At 45.8% G+C, this 20,339-nt stretch overlaps 1 protein-coding gene across 9 annotated transcripts in view; it reads right to left on the bottom strand.

Moving 5' to 3' along the window:
• Window positions 1–20,339, bottom strand: part of Jakmip1 (janus kinase and microtubule interacting protein 1) — a 118,702-nt gene that overhangs the window by 57,840 nt on the left and 40,523 nt on the right. The gene's annotated exons all lie outside the window — the stretch shown is intronic.

Raw genomic sequence — 20,339 nt, 5'->3', positions numbered from 1 at the left:
ACTTTAAAGAAATTCTGAATTCCATGCAAAGGGCCTCGGAGGAAAAAGTAGACAGCATGTAAGAGCAGATGGCCTGAAAGCAAAGATGAAAAATGCAGGAAAGGATAAAGAGATGTCAGAGAGGCTGTGAGCTCACAGATACTAACATAGTATGTTCACACTGAGACGTGATGGAAAACACAAATGGCAAAGGGATCCAGAGCGTCCAAGGACTCGGGGCAGTTTCTCCAGCAGAACACCGAGTGTATTAGCTGTGTCAATAGCTGTGATCAAACACACCAAAAGCAACTGTAGGAGGAAAGACTTTATTTCACCTTGTAGTTCTACATCACGCTCCATTGCTGAAGGAAGTCAGGGCAGGAACTCAAGAAGGGCAAAGACCTGGAGGCAGGAGCTGCAGGAGCTGATGCAGAGATCATGGAGTAACCCACACTTAATGGTTTACTCATAGGCTAATCTGGTGGGAACATTGTCTCAAGTGTGGTTTCCTCTTCTCAAAGGACTCTAGCTTGTGTCATGTTGACATAAAAATAGCCAACACAGGGGGAACAGAAGAGAGAGAAGAAGACCTCAGGACTATCTTGAGTCTTGTGTAGTCTCCACAAACTAATATCAGACACCAAACCGTCGATCCGCAAACTGATTTTGCACTTGAGTATATCATATGCAAGCTGCAGGTGATCAGAGATGAAGGGGAAAAATCCTAAAACAAGACTGGGGGAAATATCTTGGTTACAGAGAAACAGGATAAAAATTCAGCAAACATCTCTGAAAAAAAAATGACGTGAAGAAGAACAGAGCAAAATAGTGTTTAGAGGGGAAAGTCAACCTGTCATTCAGTCACCTGAAAAAATTGCACCTCAGAGATGGAAAACCAGAGAATCAGACACCATGCAGACTTCCCCTTTAAGATGGCTAATAAGAGAAATGCTTCAAAGAGAGGTACAATGATGTGGATGGAAGTCAAAAACTCCGTCTAGCTGGACATGCAGTGCACACCTTTAACTCCAGCATCGGGAGGCAGAGGCCGGTGGATTGTCTGAGTTTCAGGCCAGTGTGGGCTATGCAGGTGTCCCAAACCAGTCAAGACTACATAGTGAGACCATCTACAAAACCAAAAATAGACCTCAGAATAAAGAGGAGAATGAACAAGTGAAAAACATAAAATAATTTAAAACTATAATCTACACAAAAAGGAAAGCGCTCTAGAAAAGGATAAGTAAACACAATAAAAACTTGCACTTTCTATTCTTAACTGATCTGACAATCTGACAGTTTGCTGGAGCTGAAAGAATGGTGTGCTGGGTGCTTGTAGCTCAGGGACAGGCTGCTGGGGGCTGGGTGCCAAGGAGTGAAAGGAGGGGAGCATTCAGAGGAAGCCAGACCCACAACATACTATAGAGCAATGGTTCTCAACCTTCCTAATGACGCAACACAGTTCCTCATATGGTGATGATCCCCCAAAATATAAAATTATTTTTGTTGCTACTTCATAACTGTAATTTTGCTACTGTTATGAATTATAATGTAAATATCTGTGTTTTCAAATAGGTTTAGGAGACCCCTGTGAAAGGGTCGTTCCCCACAAAGGGGTCACGACCCAAAGGTTGAGAATCTTTGCTATAGATTAAGCAGAACCCATGCCAATATTATGTTCATCCAAACTGGACTCTGACCACTTATAACTATATGTTGCAAACTAAGTAGGGCTCCTGGTTTTGAGAGAGGAACAACTTGAGCTCCTCTTAAAAGAAAATGGAAACATTAAGCTACAAAAGGCAGAAAGACAGTAGAAGACAAAATCAGTTACAAAGAAGACTCAACAACAGGGACAATAACTAACTGGGCAGACACAGGGTAGCTACATCAGCTCTATCTAATTCAACCAGCCAGAGCACGGTGGCCTCAATAGCGGGCCACTGCCCCATGTTAGGGTCCTGCAACTGCATGTGGCTGCCAGGGGGAAACTGACAACAATAATATCTGAATGTATAAGACCCCAAACTTAATTCAAAATCAAACCATAATCCCATGGCGTCACTGCAGCCTTGGCTCTGAACACAGCACTTTGCACTACGAACGCCAGCTGAGGCTGCAGGGAGCACCTGGCTGCATCTCACGGCTGCTGTATTTTCTGCTCGTCTCGAAGCAGAGCGGTTCCAATAAGAAAAACAGAAGCTTTTTAAATATTCCTACCCTCAGTGTTCAGCATGTGAATATCAAATTAGTGTATCTTTGTTGTGTCGTGTTAGAATGTTTGATTTTTAAAAACACTATTTGGGGCCCCCAAAATGACCAGGTGGGCAAGGGTGTTTGCTGCGTACAGTCCCTGGCACCTTCACAGTGAACGGCAAGAAGAGACTCCTGCAAGTTGCCCTCTGACTTCCTCGCATGTGTACACACATATGATAAATAAACATAGTAAAAATGTCTTAATTGCTGTTTGTGTTGCAAGCGTATTTCATAAAGAATCATTCAGTGAATTCTGACTCACAAATAGGATAGAATTTACAACAACTTCTGAAATGGACCTAAACCCGCTTTTGTTATTCGGTATGGTATGTAATTATGCAAAGTGATATTTGAAGCTTTCAGGATTATGAAATTAAAATTTTAGTCAGCTCTGAAATGTATCAGAGGTGTCCTATTCCATCGCTCAGTGTCAAATATTCAGCTGATATTTAATTCCTTGAGTAAAAACAAAAGGCCCATCCTGATCATTAATATGAAAATTTGTTTTCATCTTTAATAAATGTCAAAATTATACGAACAGGAAAGAATTGTTTTAATGTAAATTTCTTACGAATTACTATCAGGAAGTGTTTGACTTTGGGGTTTGTTCTATATACCTTTAAACCCGGGGTCCTGTGAAAATTACTCCAGCAAAAAGGGATCACAAGGAGAAAAAGCTTTAGACGCACTCACAAAAACAGAAACTGGCAGAGTGGATCCAAAATAAGACCCAATCATTTGCTGTCTACAAGACAGCGCTGGATTGTAAAACCCCTGTGCACAAAGCCCGTCAACACAGACACTGTCCGCTGGGGATGCACCTGCATGAAGACAATGCTGGCAGGTCTCCCTCCCACTCAATGCCCCCCCCCCAGCATCACTTGTCCCTCAATCTCATGGACAATAACAGTCAGCAAGCTCTCTGTAAGGCTCAAACAACTGTTCCATTCCCATGTAAAAGGAAGCACTCCACATCATACTCTGAAGGAAGAGGGAGGGAGGGAGGAAGGGGTGGGGGAGGGGGAGGGGAGGGAGGGACGGACGGATGGAGAAATGGAGGGACGGAGGGACGGGGGGGGGGGGAGGCAGGCAGGCCATAGAGGGATGTGGCCAATGCTGAGCCCAGTTGTTTAGAAGAAGCAAATTACAGGGCTGGTCATGACTCAACCCTCCTGCATAAGGGACACAGAGTCCATGACTCCCTGAAGCTTTCCGCCTTCCACAGCTTCACTTTCCAGACATGAGGTTGGTGCTCAAGTGGGTGATACACCCTGGGGCAGGGGAGTCTTTATTGATTTTCTAGCAGGCCAGAGGCTTCTGGGGCCAGGGATGCCAGCCCTCTTGTGCTCTCTTGCCTGCAAAAGGTGCTCCTAGGGTATGCCTTGTAAATCCCCAATGTGGTTCCCTACACTTCTTAGATTCCTTTGCAGAAGTGGGTCATGTGGCCATACTTGGGCCAAAGACGTGTGAGCGATGATGGACTGAGGGATTTAAAGCCTTTGACTATTCTTCCAGGCTAGCAAAGCCTTACACTATTTGCTGAGGTGGTGACAGGGCCACGGGGACATCTGGGCTCCTGAATTCAGGAGGCAGGCCCAGGCAGCCTGCAGCAGAGGACTCTGAATGAACCCGAACTGTCCTTTCGAGCTTCCTTCATTGGCACAGCTAGGCTATGCCATGCCTAGCAAGCTCTCCCTGACCTGCCTGCCTTCTCCTTATCATCTACCCATCTTCAGAATTCAACTCAGATGTCACCTGCCTAGTGCACATTTACCAATGCCACCCCACCCCTTGCAGGGCGGGAAGTGTCTCCTGTCCACCCACGCTCCTGTTTTCCTTTCCACAGCTCTGACATGCTCACACTGTTGGTACCAACCTGTCTCTACCACTAGACAAGATGCTCTGGGGCAGCCAGTACTGTGCTGGTCCTGACTTCGCAGGGGCTGGCTCAGGGCTTGCCCAGACTCGAGGAGACCGGTGCCTGGGAAACAGGTGCATTTCTTGTCATCCATGTGTCACACCGATGACCTCCTTCATGAACACACGTTATGGCTGGAGCACAGGCCCCAGACAGGTAGACCTGTGTCTGGACTCCGGGTGGCCAGGCCACATCACTCAACCTTCTTCATTATGAAGCCCTGGTGTAGGAGCTAGACTGAGTCTCTGTCGGGCTCCTCTGTTGCAGGGAGAACCTTCAGGACCTCCAGGACCCCGAGAGAAGATGATATCAGGACAAGCCTTACAGGGGATACATGGGGTCAGGAGGGAGGCCTACTGTCTTCCTAAGAACAGGAGATCAGAATCCTAATACTCAGAGAAAGGACTGTGGGAGGACACAGGGCAGGTGCCATCTGCAAGCTAAGGGTCATACCCAAGTCATACTTCAGAGTAATGCCCAGATACCCGATCTCAAACCACCCATCTCCAAGACCTCCTGCTGCTGATGCCCCAGCCTAGAAAGGTCATTCTCACAGATAACATAATAGAACGTTAGCAGAGTAGCCCCAGCCTAGGGCTGGCCCTGCCCATGCCCAGCTTTAACAAAAGCCTTCTACATAGTGCTCCACGGAGGAAGATAGCCTAGTCTCCACAGGCCACTGAGCAGGCATCCCCGCCCCAGGGAAGGCATCAACCAGCAATGGTCTGAGACCACAGCAAGCCTTGCTTGAAATCCCACCCAGAACCCATTCCAGCTACATCTGGGAGCGCCACTGCCCAACCTGCGGGGTGGCTATCATGGAAGCACAGAAGTCACTGCTAACCATTTCAGACTGTCACCTAACAGCCTCATGGGGAGCTAAGAAACATTGAAAGGGACAGAGAAGCAGGGAGGGAACCATTGGTCCCTTCAACACCAGCAGAGGCGCTCTGACGGACAGCTCGGTGTAGGCCCTGGGACCCTGTGATCTAGCCTATTCTCATGCTCAGTTTTGAAATATTCCCTTTCAGCACTGCAGGAATGGTATTTTCCTCTGGAAGCAGAGGCCAGGGAAGGAATGGTATCCCCATCATATCCTGTTTGCACATGAAAAAGACACAAACAAGCAATTGCAATCAAGACAGTTGCCAGCCAAGAGCCACAAGCACCTGCTGAAGTGCACGGGTCCTCAGCACAGTGTCGGATATCAGGCTGATGCTCAAAAATGGTGCACATAGCTAGGCTTGGTGGAACAGGCCTGTAATCTCAGAATACATGGGAGGCTGAGGCAGGAGCATCCCACGTTCAAGCCCAGGCTAAAATCAAAGAGCTAAGAGAAGTTAAAGCCAAGGGCATGAGACCCAAGCCCTGAGCACACTGCAGTCTCATGCCTGGGTGTATGCAAGGGCAGAAATCACACCCTCTAGCCAGTGCAGTTATCTTGCTAGAACCATACAAAAGAGGCAGCTACCAATACCACGAGGTGCACTCCGTGTGGCTCCTCCTATCACACTGCTTTACAAAGCAAACTTTGACCACATCCTTCATGATCCCTGCAGAACAGAGGGCAGCAGTCTGTCTCCCCAGCACCTGGCCTCTGTATACACTCTCTCCCCAGTCACACCCCCAGGGCAGTTCCTTCATCCCAACCCAAAGATAACTTCCACAGCCTCTTCCCAGGAGAGCAGGAGCTACTTCTGCATCAAATAGAAAGTGGTCCCTGAACTGATCCTGGGGCTCACTGGTGTGTGTGTGGGACCATTTCAGCCTTGGGACCCTGGAAAGGGACTGAGTAGAACTCAATGCCGTGGAGAGGAGCTGGGGTTTGGGAAGGTATTAACCAACTTCCCCTCATTTTAAAAATCAAGTATGCTCGGGGCTGGAGAGATGGCTCAGTGGTTAAGAGCATTGCCTGCTCTTCCAAAGGTCCTGAGTTCTATTCCCGGCAACCACATGGTGGCTCATAACCATCTGTAATGAGGTCTGGTGCCCTCTTCTGGCCTGCAGACATGCACACAGACAGAATATTGTATACATAATAAATAAATATTGAAAAAAAAATCAAGTATGCTCCCTGTAAGGAACTCCAGGAAACACAGAAAAAGGGGATGAAAAGAAACTTCTGTGTCCCCTAATATGTGTGTGTGTGTGTGTGTGTGTGTGTGTGTGTGTGTGTGTGAGAGAGAGAGAGAGAGAGAGAGAGAGAGAGAGAGAGAGAGGGAGAGATCAACACGAGGCATCTTCCTCTATTACTCTCCACCTACTCTGGTAACACATGGTCTCTCACGGCACCTAGAGCTCAGAGCTTTGGCTAGAATCCCCGAGACCCTGCTGTCTCCACCCCTCCATCCTCCACCCCCACAGTTACAGGTGCAGATCTTTATACCGGACTTTTACACGGGTGATGGGAATCCAAACTTGGGTCTTCATTACCTGACGAGCTATCTCCCTGGACCAGAACTCACTTTTAAACTGACGTCATTTTCTAGGCTCCTGTGCCGCACTAAGCTTGTCCATTCCTGACAAAGTCTAGGTGTCCCTCTGGGCAGCAGGGGAGGACAGGAGCTCAGGAGTCCAGGGCCTGTGCTCTCTGCTCTACTACCCAGCTGACTACTCTGGACGAGAGTTCCCTGTTCAGCAGGGATGCGCCCCAGGATGTGAGGGGAGAAACTGGCCGGGCCCAGCCTAGAGCACGGAGTCAGCGGAAACTGAGGAAGAGGGCAGTCACAAGGTCAGCCAAGGTCAGCTCAAGGCAAACACAGCCGTGGGACCGGCTCGTCCTGGATGTGGGAGGGGCTGCAAAGCTAATGCAAACTAGTGCGGAGCCCAGGCTTGCTGCTGCTCCTTCACAGCTGAGATGAAATGGCCACACCAGAGGCAGGTGCTGTGACATATTTAACACACCTAATACCGAGACACAAAGAAAAGGCAGGCCTCAGTGGGAGGATGGATTAAATCGGGACATAAAGAAGAGCCTGTAGCAAAGTCTTCCCAAAAGTAGAGGAAGGACCATTTCCCTACCACCCTATGACACCAGGACTACAGTGATCACCAGAGACATCACCATGGAAGAAACCGAAGATGAAAGCAGACACCCAAATCCTCAGCCAAATATTAGAAAACAGAACCGTGCAATAAACAAAAGCAAACACCTCAGCTCCCCGTTCCTATTATGGGCTTCTTCTGAGCATATTCCCAGCCCAGGGCAGCTCTCAGAGGGAGGATCATACCCCACAGATCACAGATCTCCTCCCCAAATGCTTCATCAATCTGCCCTGTGCCTCCCTTTAGGATGCCACGCTGGCCAATGGAGCTCGAGTCACCAATAATGTTTGTTCCACACAGTCCGTCAGTCATTCACTCAGCCAAGGTTGACTGAGCTCGCCCATGTGCCGGATGCTGGTCCTAGCATAGAAACCCCTGCCTGCCTCAAGTTCACATTCTCTGACTTCTCCTTCCTCACCTTAGCTCTGTGCTCTTGGGACCTGCCAGTCTCTGGCATTCAGGAGATTCAGGGACAGCATGGCATAGGGAGACCTCAAACTTGGGATGGCTCTGGGCTGGCAGTGTGCACTAGGGTAATTCTGAAATTCCATGACAGAGCCAAGGGTGGAGAGGAGGGGAGATGAGGTGCCTCATGGGTTCAGACCCACAATTCTCCAGGAACACAAGCCCTTCTCACACTCAACATATCTCTCAGCCTTACTCCTGGAAGCTCCCTGGCACTGGAACATCCTGCTCACACCACACCAAGCCAGTAGAAATCTTCCTCCCGTCACCAACCCTCCTAGCGTTCACATGAGTTTCTACCCGTAGTCAAGGTAGGATCCATGTACATGACCATGCGTGCCTTTCCCCCAGTTTGGGTAATTAAGCTGTCCTTAGCTGTAGGTCTAGAAACAATTTTATGAGTGCGACTCAGCCTTGCAGAGGAGTGGGTCCCAATACCACGTCCTTTATCTCTAGCTGGTATCTACCTCATCGACCTTAGGAGTTGACCACGTGATCTGATCGACTCCAGCAAACTCTGAGCTGAATACTAGCTTTCATGTGATGATCGTATGGCTGCAGTGTACCCTTCTCAGACCAAGTACGCGGTGACTGCATCGCCTGGCAACAGGGCCCAAAGGCTGGCTGACTTCCGGCCCCTGCTGCTGCGTCCTGCCCAGCAGACCTGCCTGTGCAGGAAACTGGCATTTTGCATTTGTTTCTCCTAAACAAATGAGGATTCCAGGCTTTTGCTTGGGCTGCAGGAAGCACACAACAGCGTCACTTCTCTATAGCCCATAGCTTTACACACACACATGACCAAGGCTTTCCGAAAGCAAGCCACCAAGGGGCAGTCAGCTGCTTGGGGATCAGGAGCCAACATCATCTTCTTTTTCCTAGTTAGGCCCATCAGCGTGTCCTGGGAAAGAGGACAGAGGAAGGCACAGAGGAGCTGCAAAAGTCCCCAGACTGGAGGCCTGTGGGTCTTGCTTCTTGCTGTCCCTAGCACTGTCACTGCGTCCCTGTACCTTACCTGCAAACTGTGTGTGCCATGGCCATTTCCAGGCCTGGAAATGTGTAGAATTTCCAATATTCCATCCTAAAGGGATGCTTCTTAAGGCTCAGGAAGGAAACAATCCGGAAGTGTCCAGAAGCCCCTGAATGTACCAGCTGCACAAGACCCCCCTTCCTCTAGGTTATGTAAGCAGCAGCCCTGGTGAGGGGACCGAGGCAGGTACAGCTTGCTAGAACACTCTCCAACTCTGATCTCTTGCCAGTTTTCCTATTCTCACCACGATTCTTCCTCCCTATGTCACCTCGCACCTGCACTCAAGTCCTCCAAAGCCAGTGTCACACACATTCCTTCGCAGAGCACACCACCAAAGTCCACACAGCACCTGCCAGAGGCCAAGCCGTGAACAGGACAGACAGGGGTGCCCACAGCTGCTTTGCTAAAGCCCTGCAGTTCCCCTATATCACAGGAAACAAGTGGCCACCAAGTGTGGGTCAGTGCCGTCTGCACGAGCTTAGATGTCTCTAGACGCTTTCAGAGGGACTCCCCACCATCATCCAGAGCCCACCTTGATGAAGAAGGAGAAGCTGCCTCTAAAACATGAGGCAGCACTCCTGCAGGGGACACTAACTGCAGATCTTCACCTCTCCCTCCTCTCCTCCAAACCCAATCCCCCAGTCTCACCCCCAGTTCTGTAGAAGACAACCTGGTGCAGTCTCTCCTCCCTGCCTGCCCCTATCTCCAGCAGATCATGCAGATAGATCTTCTCCTCCAATCTCCCTCCCACTCATCCTGTTATCCCAGCCCCCAACTCCAGCAGGCATTCCCTGGGAAGGCACCAGCCAAGCCTGTCAGGGAAGAAAGTAGGCCAGCAGAGCAGGCAGGCCAGCTTCAGATCCTCACTCTCCCTCCTCTCCTCCAAATTCAATCCCCCAGTCTCATTCCCAGCTCAGAAGCCGACTACACATAGTGGCTTCTCCTCACTCTCTGCCCCTATTCACAGGAATCTAAGCCAATCCTGGTGAAAACCCTACTTTCCTCTCTCTGTGAACTCCCCTCCCCCCCCGAACCCACCCCCATTCCTAAGTGTCAGTTCCCAATACCTAGAAACATATTTTACCAAAACCTTAGTGGTCACACCTAGTAAAATCCCAGAAGAATCTCTACTAAATAACAAAGAGTTCCCACACCCTCCTAAGAACCAGAGAGGGCAACAGAAACTGATGAACAAAATACCCACCCACCCAAGAAAAGAACAAATATCAGCTCCTAGAATTACAATCATCCCAAAGCCAGATGCCTGGACGACAGCATAAAAAAGCAATCAAGAATAGCCAGGACGATATGTCTCCGCTAGAGCCCAGACACCCTACCACAGAAGTCTCTGACATAGTTTAAGCACAAAACAAAGACCTTAAAACAGCCATTATGAATAAGACAGAGATCCTTAAAGATAAAATGGATAAATAAATCTTCTTTAAAAATTTTATGGAAACACACATAGTGGAAGGAAATAAATAAAACAGTTCAATACCTGAAAGTATAAGCAGAATCAACAAACGAAACCCAAACTGAGGGAAATCTGTAAATGAAAAATTTAGGAACTCAAACAGGAACTTTGGAGGCAAGTCTCACTAATAGAATACATGAGACGGAAGAGAGAATTTTGGGCATTGAAGACATCACAGATGAAATGGATACCTCAGTCAAAGAAAATGTTAAATCTTTAAAAAAAAAAATCTTGGCATAAAACATCCAGGAAATCTGGGACACTATGAAAAGATCAAATCTAAGAATAATAGGAATAGAGGAAGAGAAAGGAAGCCAGGTGAAAGACCCAGAAAATATTTTCAACAAAATCACAGAAGAAAATTTCCCTAATCTAAAGAAAAAAATGCCTATAAAGGTACAAGAAACACACAGAACAACAAACATATTGGACCAGAAAAGAAAGTCCCCTTGGCACACAATAATCAAAACACTAAACTACAGAAGGAAGAAATAATATTCAGAGGCTACAAGAGAAAAAGACCAAGGAACATAAAACAACAGACTCATTAGACTAACAAGTGGCCTCTCTATGGAGATTCTCAGAGCCAGAAAGGCCTGGGCAGATGCTTCACAGACTCTTAGAGACCACAGATGCCAGCCCAGACTACTATACTCCACAAAACTTTCAATCACGTTAGAGGAGAAAATAAAACATTTCACCATTAAATCAAATCTATGTCTATCACAAATAAGGCCCTACAAGAATGCGCTAGAAGGGAAACTTAAGCCTTAAGATGTTAGTAATCCCAAGAAAACACAGAATAAATAATTCCAGAACAAATTAAAAGAGAGGAAACACACACCACCACCACTACCACTATCACAACAACAAACTAGCAGAAATCAGCAAACACTGGTCATTGATATCTCTCAACATCAGTGGTCTCAATTCCCCCAACAAAAAGGCACAGACTAACAGAATGAATGTGAAAACTTCTGCTGCATCCAAAAAAACACACCTCAATATCAAGAATAGACATCACCTCAGAGTTAAAGGATGGAAAAGTTATTCTGAGCAAATGGACCTAAGAAGCAAGCTGGTGTAACCATTTTAATATCTGACAAAACAGACTTCAAGCCAAATCAGAAGAGATAGGGAAAGACACTACATACTCATCAAAGGAAAAATCCCCAAAGAGGATGTTGCGATTCTTAACACCTATGCACCAAACACAAGGACACCAACGTTCATAAAAGAAACATCATTCCAGCTTAAATCACATATTGTCCCTAACACACTGATAGTAGGAAATGTCAATGCTCTCTACTCTCACCATCAGACAGGTTATCCAGACCAAAACCAAACAGAAAAATGATGGAGTTAACTGATACTATAAACCAAATTAGACCTGACACATTTACAAAACATTTCACCAAACACAAAATAATAAACCTTCTTCTCAATACTTGATGGAAATTATCTCCAAATTTATCAATAGACTCAGACACAATTAAGTCTCAAAAGATACAAGAAAATTGAAATTAACACCCTGCATCCTATCTGACAACCACAGATTCAAGCTGGATAACAATAACCACAGAAAGTTTGTGAACTCAAGAAAACTGAACTTCTCACTAATAAATGAAAATGGTCAAGATAGAAATTAAGGACTTTCTAGAAGTGAGCAGAAAGGAATGAACATGGGATATGATAAAGGTGATTCTAAAGGCAATTTCATAGCCTTCAGTGCCTACCTTAAAAAAAAAAAATTGGAGAGAACTCATATTGGTAACTTAACATACCTGAAAGCTCTAGAACAAAAAGAAGAAATCAAACCCCAAAATAGATGGCAAGAAATAATCAAATTTAGGGCTGGAATCAATAAAATAGAAACAAACAAACAAGCAAAAACAATACAAAGAATCAATGAAAAGCAGTTGGCTCTTTGAGAAAACCAGTAAGGTTGACAAACCCTTATTCAAATTAACTAAAAGGCAGAGAGAGAAGATCCAAATTAACAAAATTAGAGATTAAAAGGGGGGCATAACAGACACTAAGGAAATTCAGAGAACCATTAGGACATATATTAGAAACCTGTACTCCAAATTGAAAAGTCTAAAAGAAATCAATAATTTTCTCAATACATACCACTTACCAAAATTAAATCAAGATAAGACAAGCAATTTAAACAGACATATAAGCTCTAGTGAAATAGAAGCAGTCATTAAATTTAACCAAAAAAAAAAGCCCAAAGCAAGATGGGTTTAGTGCAGAATCTTATCAGACTTTCAAAGAAGAGCTAATGCCAATACACCTCAGAAACAAACTCTGCCCAATTCGTTTTACAAAGCCAGTTATCTTGATACCCAAAGCGCATAAAGACTCAACAAAGAAAGAGAATTACAGACCAACTTCCCTTATGAACATAGATGCAAAAAAAAAAGCTCAATAAAATACTAGCAAATCGAATCTAAGCATAAATCAGAAAGATCATCATCCACCATGACCAAGTGGGCTTCATCTATGAGATGCAGGGATGGTTCAACATATGAAAATCAGTCAATGTAACCCACCATACAAACAAACTGAAAGACAAAAAGCACATAATCATCTCATTAGATGCAGAAAAGGCCTTTGATAAAATCCAACATCCCTTCATGATAAAAGCCTTGGAAGGATCAGGGATACAAGGGATACACCCAAACATAATAAAAGTACTTTACAGAAATCCCATAGTCAACACCAAGTTAAATGTAGAGAAACTCAAAGCCCTTCTACTAAAGTCAGGAACAAGGCCAGATTGTCTACTCCCTCCATACCTATTCAAAATAGTCTTGAAGTCTTAACTAGAACAATAATAGAAATGAAAGAGAGATCAAGGGTATAAAAGTTGGAATGGAGGACCTGGGTTCCATTCCCAGCAGCTACATGACAGCTCACAACTGTCTATAACTTCAGTTCCAGAGGATCTGATACCCTCACGCAGAAATGAAGGCAAAACACCAGTATACATAAAGTGAAATAAAAATTAAAAAACAAATAGGAAAGGAGGAAATCAAAGTATCTTTATTTGCAGATAATATGATATAAACGTGTGTGTGTGTGTGTGTGTGTGTGTGTGTGTGTCGGTGTGTCTGTGTTTGGAAAAATTTCACTGGGAAACTCCTATAGATAATAAACACTTTTAGCAAAGTAGTTAGACATGAAAATAACTCACAAAAATCAGTAGCCCTGCTATATCAAAATGACAAATATACTGAGAAAGAAATTAGGGAAACAACACCTTTCACAATAGCTTCAATTAATATATATATAATCTTTGGGTAACTCTAACCAAGTAAGTGATAAAACTTGTGTGATTAAAAACTTTAAAAAAATAAAGGAAGATATCAGAAGGCAGAAGGATCTCCCATGCTCAGAGATCAGTAGAATTAATATAATCAAGATGACCACCCTGCCAAAAGCAATCTATGGATTCAATGCAAGTCCCATTAAAATTCCAGCAAAATTCTTCACTTGAATTCAATAACAAAAGTCTTCAAAGGACAATTTACAGCTTCATAAGGAAACACACATAAACACAAGGGGAAAAAACCAGGAGAGCAAAAGCAATCCTGAATAATAAAAAATAATAAAAGAACTGCTGGAGGGTTCACCATCTGTGATCACAAACCGTACTACAGAACTATAGTAAAAAAAAAATACATACATAAACATAAAAATAAGCAGGATCGCGTTGACACAAAACAGACACATTGGTCAATGAAATAGAACTGAAGACAAAGACATAAATCTGCATACCTATGGAAACCTGGTTTTTTTTTTAAAAAGAAACCAGAAATACACTGGAAAAAATAAAAGAAGACAGCATCTCCAACAAGCGTGCCCAACGTTGTTCTAAAATCTTGGGGTCAAAATACCCTGGATAACTGCATGCTTTTGGCTCCCCTTAGACTGCCTGCTTCCCCCGGCAACTGCCAACCAGGATGTAGTTCTTCTGTGTTCTTTGTCTTTAAACTTACTTCCTGTAATATGCATGCGGGGCTGCTCTGTGAGAAGCGTTTCTCTCCAGGCAGTAGCTCGGACTTAATACAGACTCTCAACTCCTACTTTGGTCCTGCTGGTTGGTCTTTGGATCGCCATCCTACAAAAATGGAGCTGGATGGCTGAATGTAAAAGAATGCAAATAGATCCATACATATCACCCTGCATGAAACTCAACTCTAAATGAATCAAAGACCTCAACACAAAAACAGATATATTGTACCTGAAAGAAGAGAATGTGAGGGATAGCCTAGAAGTCATTGGCACAGAAGACTTTCTAGGCAGAGCACTGTTAGCATAGGCACTAAGATAAAGAATTAATAAATGGGACCTCATGAAGCTCAGAAGCTCTCCATGACAAAGACACTCTTTGGGCAAAGTGGCAGCCTACAAAATGGGAAAAGTTTTTTTTAACCAGCTACACATCTGATAAAGGGTTAATAGCCACCATACACATAGAACTCGAAAGACTAGATATCAAGAAGGCAAATAACCCAATTAAAAATGGGGTACAGATCTAAACAGAGAATTTTCAACAGAGGAACCTCACATGGCTGAGAAACACTTAAAGAAATGCTCAACATCCTTAGCCATCAGGGAAATGTAAATCAAAACAACTCTGAGATTCCATCTCACACCTGTAAGAATGGCCAAGGTCAATAACACGAGTGACAGCTCACGTTGACAAGGATGTAGAATAAGGGGACCACTCCTTCATGGTTGGTAAGAGTGCAAACTTGTACAGCCACTGTGGAAATCAGTGTGGTGGTTCCTTAGGAAGTCAGGAATCAATCTACCTCAAGGTCCAACTACACCACTCTTGGGCACACACCCAAAGGATACTTTATTCCATCACAGAGACACTTGCTCAGCCACGTTCATTGCTGCTTTATTCACAACAGCAGAAACTAAAAACTTCTGGAGATGGATGGATAAAAGAATAGTGGTACATTTGCACAAGGGAATATTACTCAGCTGGGTTTTTTAATAAAATCATGAAATTCACAGACAGATATGGCTGGAACTAGAAAAAAAGTCATCCTAAGTGAGGTAACCCAGGGTCAGAAAGACAAATACAGCATGTATTCACTTCTATGTGGATATTAGCTGTTGACTCAATGATAACCAAGCTACAAACCATAGTACCACAGAGGTTAGGCATAGAACAATGGACGGGAGGTGAGGGGGTAGATAGATCTTCCTAGGAAAGGGAAACCAAATAGATAATTGTGGATGGATGAGGAGAGACCAGTGAATGAGAGGACCAAGTTGCAGGGGGTGGGAACAAGGGTGGGAATATGGGGAGAGAAAGATAAAAGTATGGGCCATTTGAGGGATAGTATAGAAACCTAAGACAGTAGATACTTCCTATATATATATATATATATATATATATATATATCATATATCATGTATCATATATATGAAAGTGATCTAAATAAAACTGCCAAATAATGAGGGACACAGGACCCCAACTGTGCATCTCTTGTCACCAAATAAAGCTTCCATACCAAAACTGGGTTACAACTAATTGAGTTGTTGGCCAAAGGGGTTCCACGGGAACCTGCTCCCCAAACAATGCAGGCTATTTCCAAGACTACAGGCTACTCTCCACAAGTTGACAGCAAGGCCCCATTGCTGAAGACAACACCTACACAACCCATTGAACAATGAGAGCTCAAGCTGGTGTCTTATAGAGCCTTCACCCTTACGTCCTAGCATCTTTGGTATAGGAAGGTACTCTGCATGCTACCAAAGGAGAAACGCAACCACTAACCCAGCCACAAACCCTTTGATTTATAATGGTGTTCTGCCTGCAAGATACGCTAATGCAATGGAGGCACAAAGCTTAGAGGAGTAACTACCCAATGTCTGATTTGACTGAAGGCCACTCCAAGAAATGGAACCCATACCCAACACTTCTTGGGTGACCAAGAATCTGAGACTAGATAGCTCAGGAATCTAGGGTAAAACCAAACCTACTCTTCTACTCGAAAAATGCAGCAATAAAGTGACTCCTAAGGTCTTTCTGCTATACTCAGAGATTAGTGCCTTGCTCACTGGTCATCGGAGAAGCTTCCTCCTGCGGCAGATGGGAACAAATATAGAAAGCGACAGCCACACAATATACAGAGAATGAGAGATCTTAAAACATTCAGCCAGAACTGGGATGTCCTTTGCACAGATATTATGGCTTCCAGTTTCGTGTTTTTTACGGAATCCCTGGAAGTGTGAACTAGTGGGTCTCTGTGTCTATGTGTTTCTTGTGCCTTTTCTTGAACTCTTTTCCTTTGGTTTGGTTTGTTTTATCCTGATGTGGAAGTTTTTGCTTTATCATATTGTATATTATTATACTATATTATAGTTATCATGTTATAGTCCCTTAGAATCCTGTTTGTTTTCTCATTAGAAACAATGACAGAAAGGAGGCGGATATGGATGGGATGGGATGTGGGAAAGAACTGGGAGGAGGAGGAGTACAGGGAAGGGAAACATAATCAGGATATAGTATGTGAGGAAAAAAAAATCTATTTCCAATAAAGAGGGGAAGATTAGGCTGCCCGTGTTCAGGGGCTGGGAAATGGTGTTGGCACTCAGGGTGGTCTATGTAAGACCCTCCACTGAACTTGCATGGCCTTCTCTCGGGCATCATCAGAAAAGGGCCCACCTCTGCATCCCCAGAGCCCTGCCCAGGGCCTGACACAGCAGCTCATGGCCTGTCCGCTGAGCAGAGCAGTTTCTACCTCCAGGAATAGATGCCCACCTCCAAAGCAATGACATTGCACTCAGCCAGCCCATCTTGATCCCAAGCTGGAGGCGCCTATCTCAGCATCTCCCTGGCTTCCTCCTGAAACCCACTGATAACACTCTGATGCCATCAGTAGGATGTAAAATCATTAAAAGGCATATCTGGGAAGGCAATTCTGAAAATCCATCTCCCTGGATACCTCTGCGAAAAGACAGTGTGTGCTGCACAGCCACTCCATGGCCGCCTCCATCCACACAGCCACACAGTACTGATATCTCCACAAGGTCCCCAGTCCACACCAGAGCAGCAGTTCTACTCTCTCTCTCTCTCTCTCTCTCTCTCTCTCTCTCACACACACACACACACACACACACACACACACACACGTTTCTATCTCTCTCTTACATGCACACACACACACATGTGTTGTGTGTACACAGTCCCTGTGGCCCTCGATCAACCAGCAAGAAAAGGCTAAGAACATATGAAGTGGGTCTTGCCCCCCCGAAGCCTCTATTCCTTCCAGCCTGTCATCTCACCCCATCAGCAGCTACAGTCCAGCTGTTCTAGCCTGTTCACACCCTCCAAGTAACCTCCCAGCTCAACACCTTCTTCCTAGCTGTGACATGTCCACACCAGACCACACTCAAGGAGTCACACAGAAAGTGTGTATCACCTCCCTCATGCCATACATTGTATCATTATCCTGTTACTTATGGGAAAGAGAGGCCCAGAGAGTTCATGGGACCTCACAAGATCCTATGACTCCCATGACAGGACTAAGATTACATACTGTCTTCCTTACTAACCAGAGGCCTCTGCCTACGTACTCCAGATACATGGTGGCCTCGTGTGCCTCCATCTCTACCCAGGTGACTCCCCTTAAATACCCACTGCTCACAGTCTACCAGACCGAGCACCCTCAGCCCAGCCAGTGAGCTTCAACACCACCTCCCCTAGGTGCCTGTTCTGGGGTTTCCCGCCTCCACCTGGCTGTTCTCAGTGTTTATTCCAGGTTGAGCCTCACGGCTCTCCTGGCTGGTGCTACCTGTTTACATGACTACCTGTCACTCACACTCCAAGTGCTCTGAAGGCTGCATGAAAATGGACAGAAGCTGGACAGCAAAGTGAAGTGCATGAGGCAAGACCTTTGCGCTTCTGTTTCCTGTCTAGACCTCATCTTCCCCATCTGCAAAATGGGACTAAATAGTCACACCTAGCCCACAGTGCTATTTCGAGAATAAGCAGCAGAGTGAAGGCAAACACAGTAAAGATATTGCAGGCCCAGGGTGCCTTCCCTAAACACCTGCAGCTGCTGCTGTCACTGCCATTACTGTGACCGCTGGAGCCTCCCTCGTCTCCCTCTCCCCCTTTTCCCCCACTCACTCCTGCTGCCTCGTCTAGTGCTTTCTCCCTAAGCTGAAACTTCTAGAATGGTTATCCAACATGCGTCTTTCTTCAGTTTATCAGGTACAATGTCACAGCAATGCAAAGGCACTTCCTCTTGTGTGTGTGCTGCTGGGGACAGAAGGCGGGTGTTGTGCATGTTGGGTAAGTACTCCACCACTGGGCCATGTTCCAATCCAGCATTTACTTAGCGTGTGTCTGCATGTTTGTGCAGGTGCACATATATACACGTGTGCATGTAGAGTTCAGAGGTCACTGGTGTCTTCTATATGCATACATGTTTGTGCAGATGCACATATATACTTGTGTGCATATGGAGGCCAGAGGTCATCAGTGTCTTCCATATGTGTACATGTTTGTGTGGGTACACAGATACACATGTGTGCATATGGAGGCCGGAGGTCATTGGTGTCTTCTATCACTCTCCATTCTGTTTCTTTGAACCTGGATCTCTCCCTGAAGATGGAGTTCACTGATTGGCTAGACTGGCTGGCCAGGAGCCCCAGGGATCCTCCCATCTCTGCCTCCTCAGCCCTGGGATATCAGGCACACCACCGTGCCTGGCTCTTTATGTGAGTTTTGGGAATCCAAACTCAGGTCCCCACGCTTGCATTAAAAAGCTTCACTGACTGTGCTGCCTCACCAGCCCCTGGGTTACTTTTTAAAATCAATCTTCCTAAAATGTCACTCAGTGTTAGTGTACGGCTCAGATTCTGACGGCAGACAGATACTTGGGCAACCCTAAAACATTTCTGCGCGCCTTTTGCACCATTTCATGAGCTCACAGGCCGGGTACATTCTTCCTAGTACACACTATGTATTGAGATGAAACAGCTAGTCTCTTGAGCCCTAAGATTTCTCGGACCAACTGAAGCAGTCAATCTCACTAGAAAGCACCCCAGGGTAGCAGTGTTCCCAGTGCCAGCTCTCTAAGTCTGCAATCCATACTTGCACGTACCAAGTCTAGCCCTGGGGCTTGTACACAGCATATGATATGCAGCCACAGAGTGCCAGGCCCATCTTGGTAGCCCACCCAAACTGTGTCTGGTCCCACAGCCCTGCTGCCCGGGTGTGAAGGAGCAGACATGTGCTCTGGGGAAGGTGAAGGATCTGCTTTCGGGCTTGGGCTCTGGGAGCAGGAGGGACAGAGTGAAGCAGGAGGTGGTGGCCGCAGAGATGACCAACAAATGCATAGCTGTGCAGAGTGGTTAATCTGCCTGCATCTTAGCTTGCTGCACTATGTTAATAATTCAGCCACTGCATATCAGAACTACTCTGTGGAAACCCACTAGGGTGTCAGTCTGCATTCAGAGGGAAGGGGGGCTTCCTGCAGAGGCAACAGACGGATCCCCTTCCAAGTCCTCACTTCGCAAGCCAAAGAGCTGAAAGGAAGCCTTCTGTGCCCTGAGCAATTAGGCAAGGAGTCTGTCAGACGTCTGCGGCCTGAAGACGGGCTGGGGGAGGGGTGCGTTTCTGCCTAGAAAGTGGGAATAAGGTAGATTCTCAGGAACTGGATCAGCCTCCCAAGGCCTCTAATACGCTTGCTCCACTACACACCGCACACCGAGTCACACCCAACTCTGCAGCCCACCTCCTGGACCCTATCAGTCTAGCATCAATTTCCTTATTCTCCACCCTACTGCCGAGGCCTCGCCCCAGCCAGAATGAACCTTGGACCCTGCCCTGTACCTGCAGCTGTGCACTGGGTCCTTCTTCCTGCTCCATGAGAAGGATTCCTATTCATTCTTCAAAGGCCCCACTCAACACCCACCTCGCACAGCTCCACAAAACCAGCTGGCACAGGACACACAGGCAGGAGAGAAGAGAGGAGCAGCTGGACTGGAGCCAGCTTCTAAACAGCCTTCTTCTCTTGTCTAGTGCGTAAAGTATTGTCAGGCGGCAAGAAGTAAGTCAGTGGTGAATACACACCTGGCCAGCATGTGACGGGAAGATATCTGGTGACCATGTTAGGGAGGCAGGCTGACACTACATCAGG

Source organism: Microtus oregoni, unplaced genomic scaffold (genome assembly GCF_018167655.1).
Source record: "Microtus oregoni isolate MIOR12 unplaced genomic scaffold, Mior012 000049F_ref0000343, whole genome shotgun sequence".
Lineage (NCBI taxonomy): Eukaryota > Metazoa > Chordata > Mammalia > Rodentia > Cricetidae > Microtus > Microtus oregoni.
The sequence above is the reverse complement of the archived record's forward strand: the minus strand, read 5'-3'. Positions and strand labels throughout refer to the sequence as shown.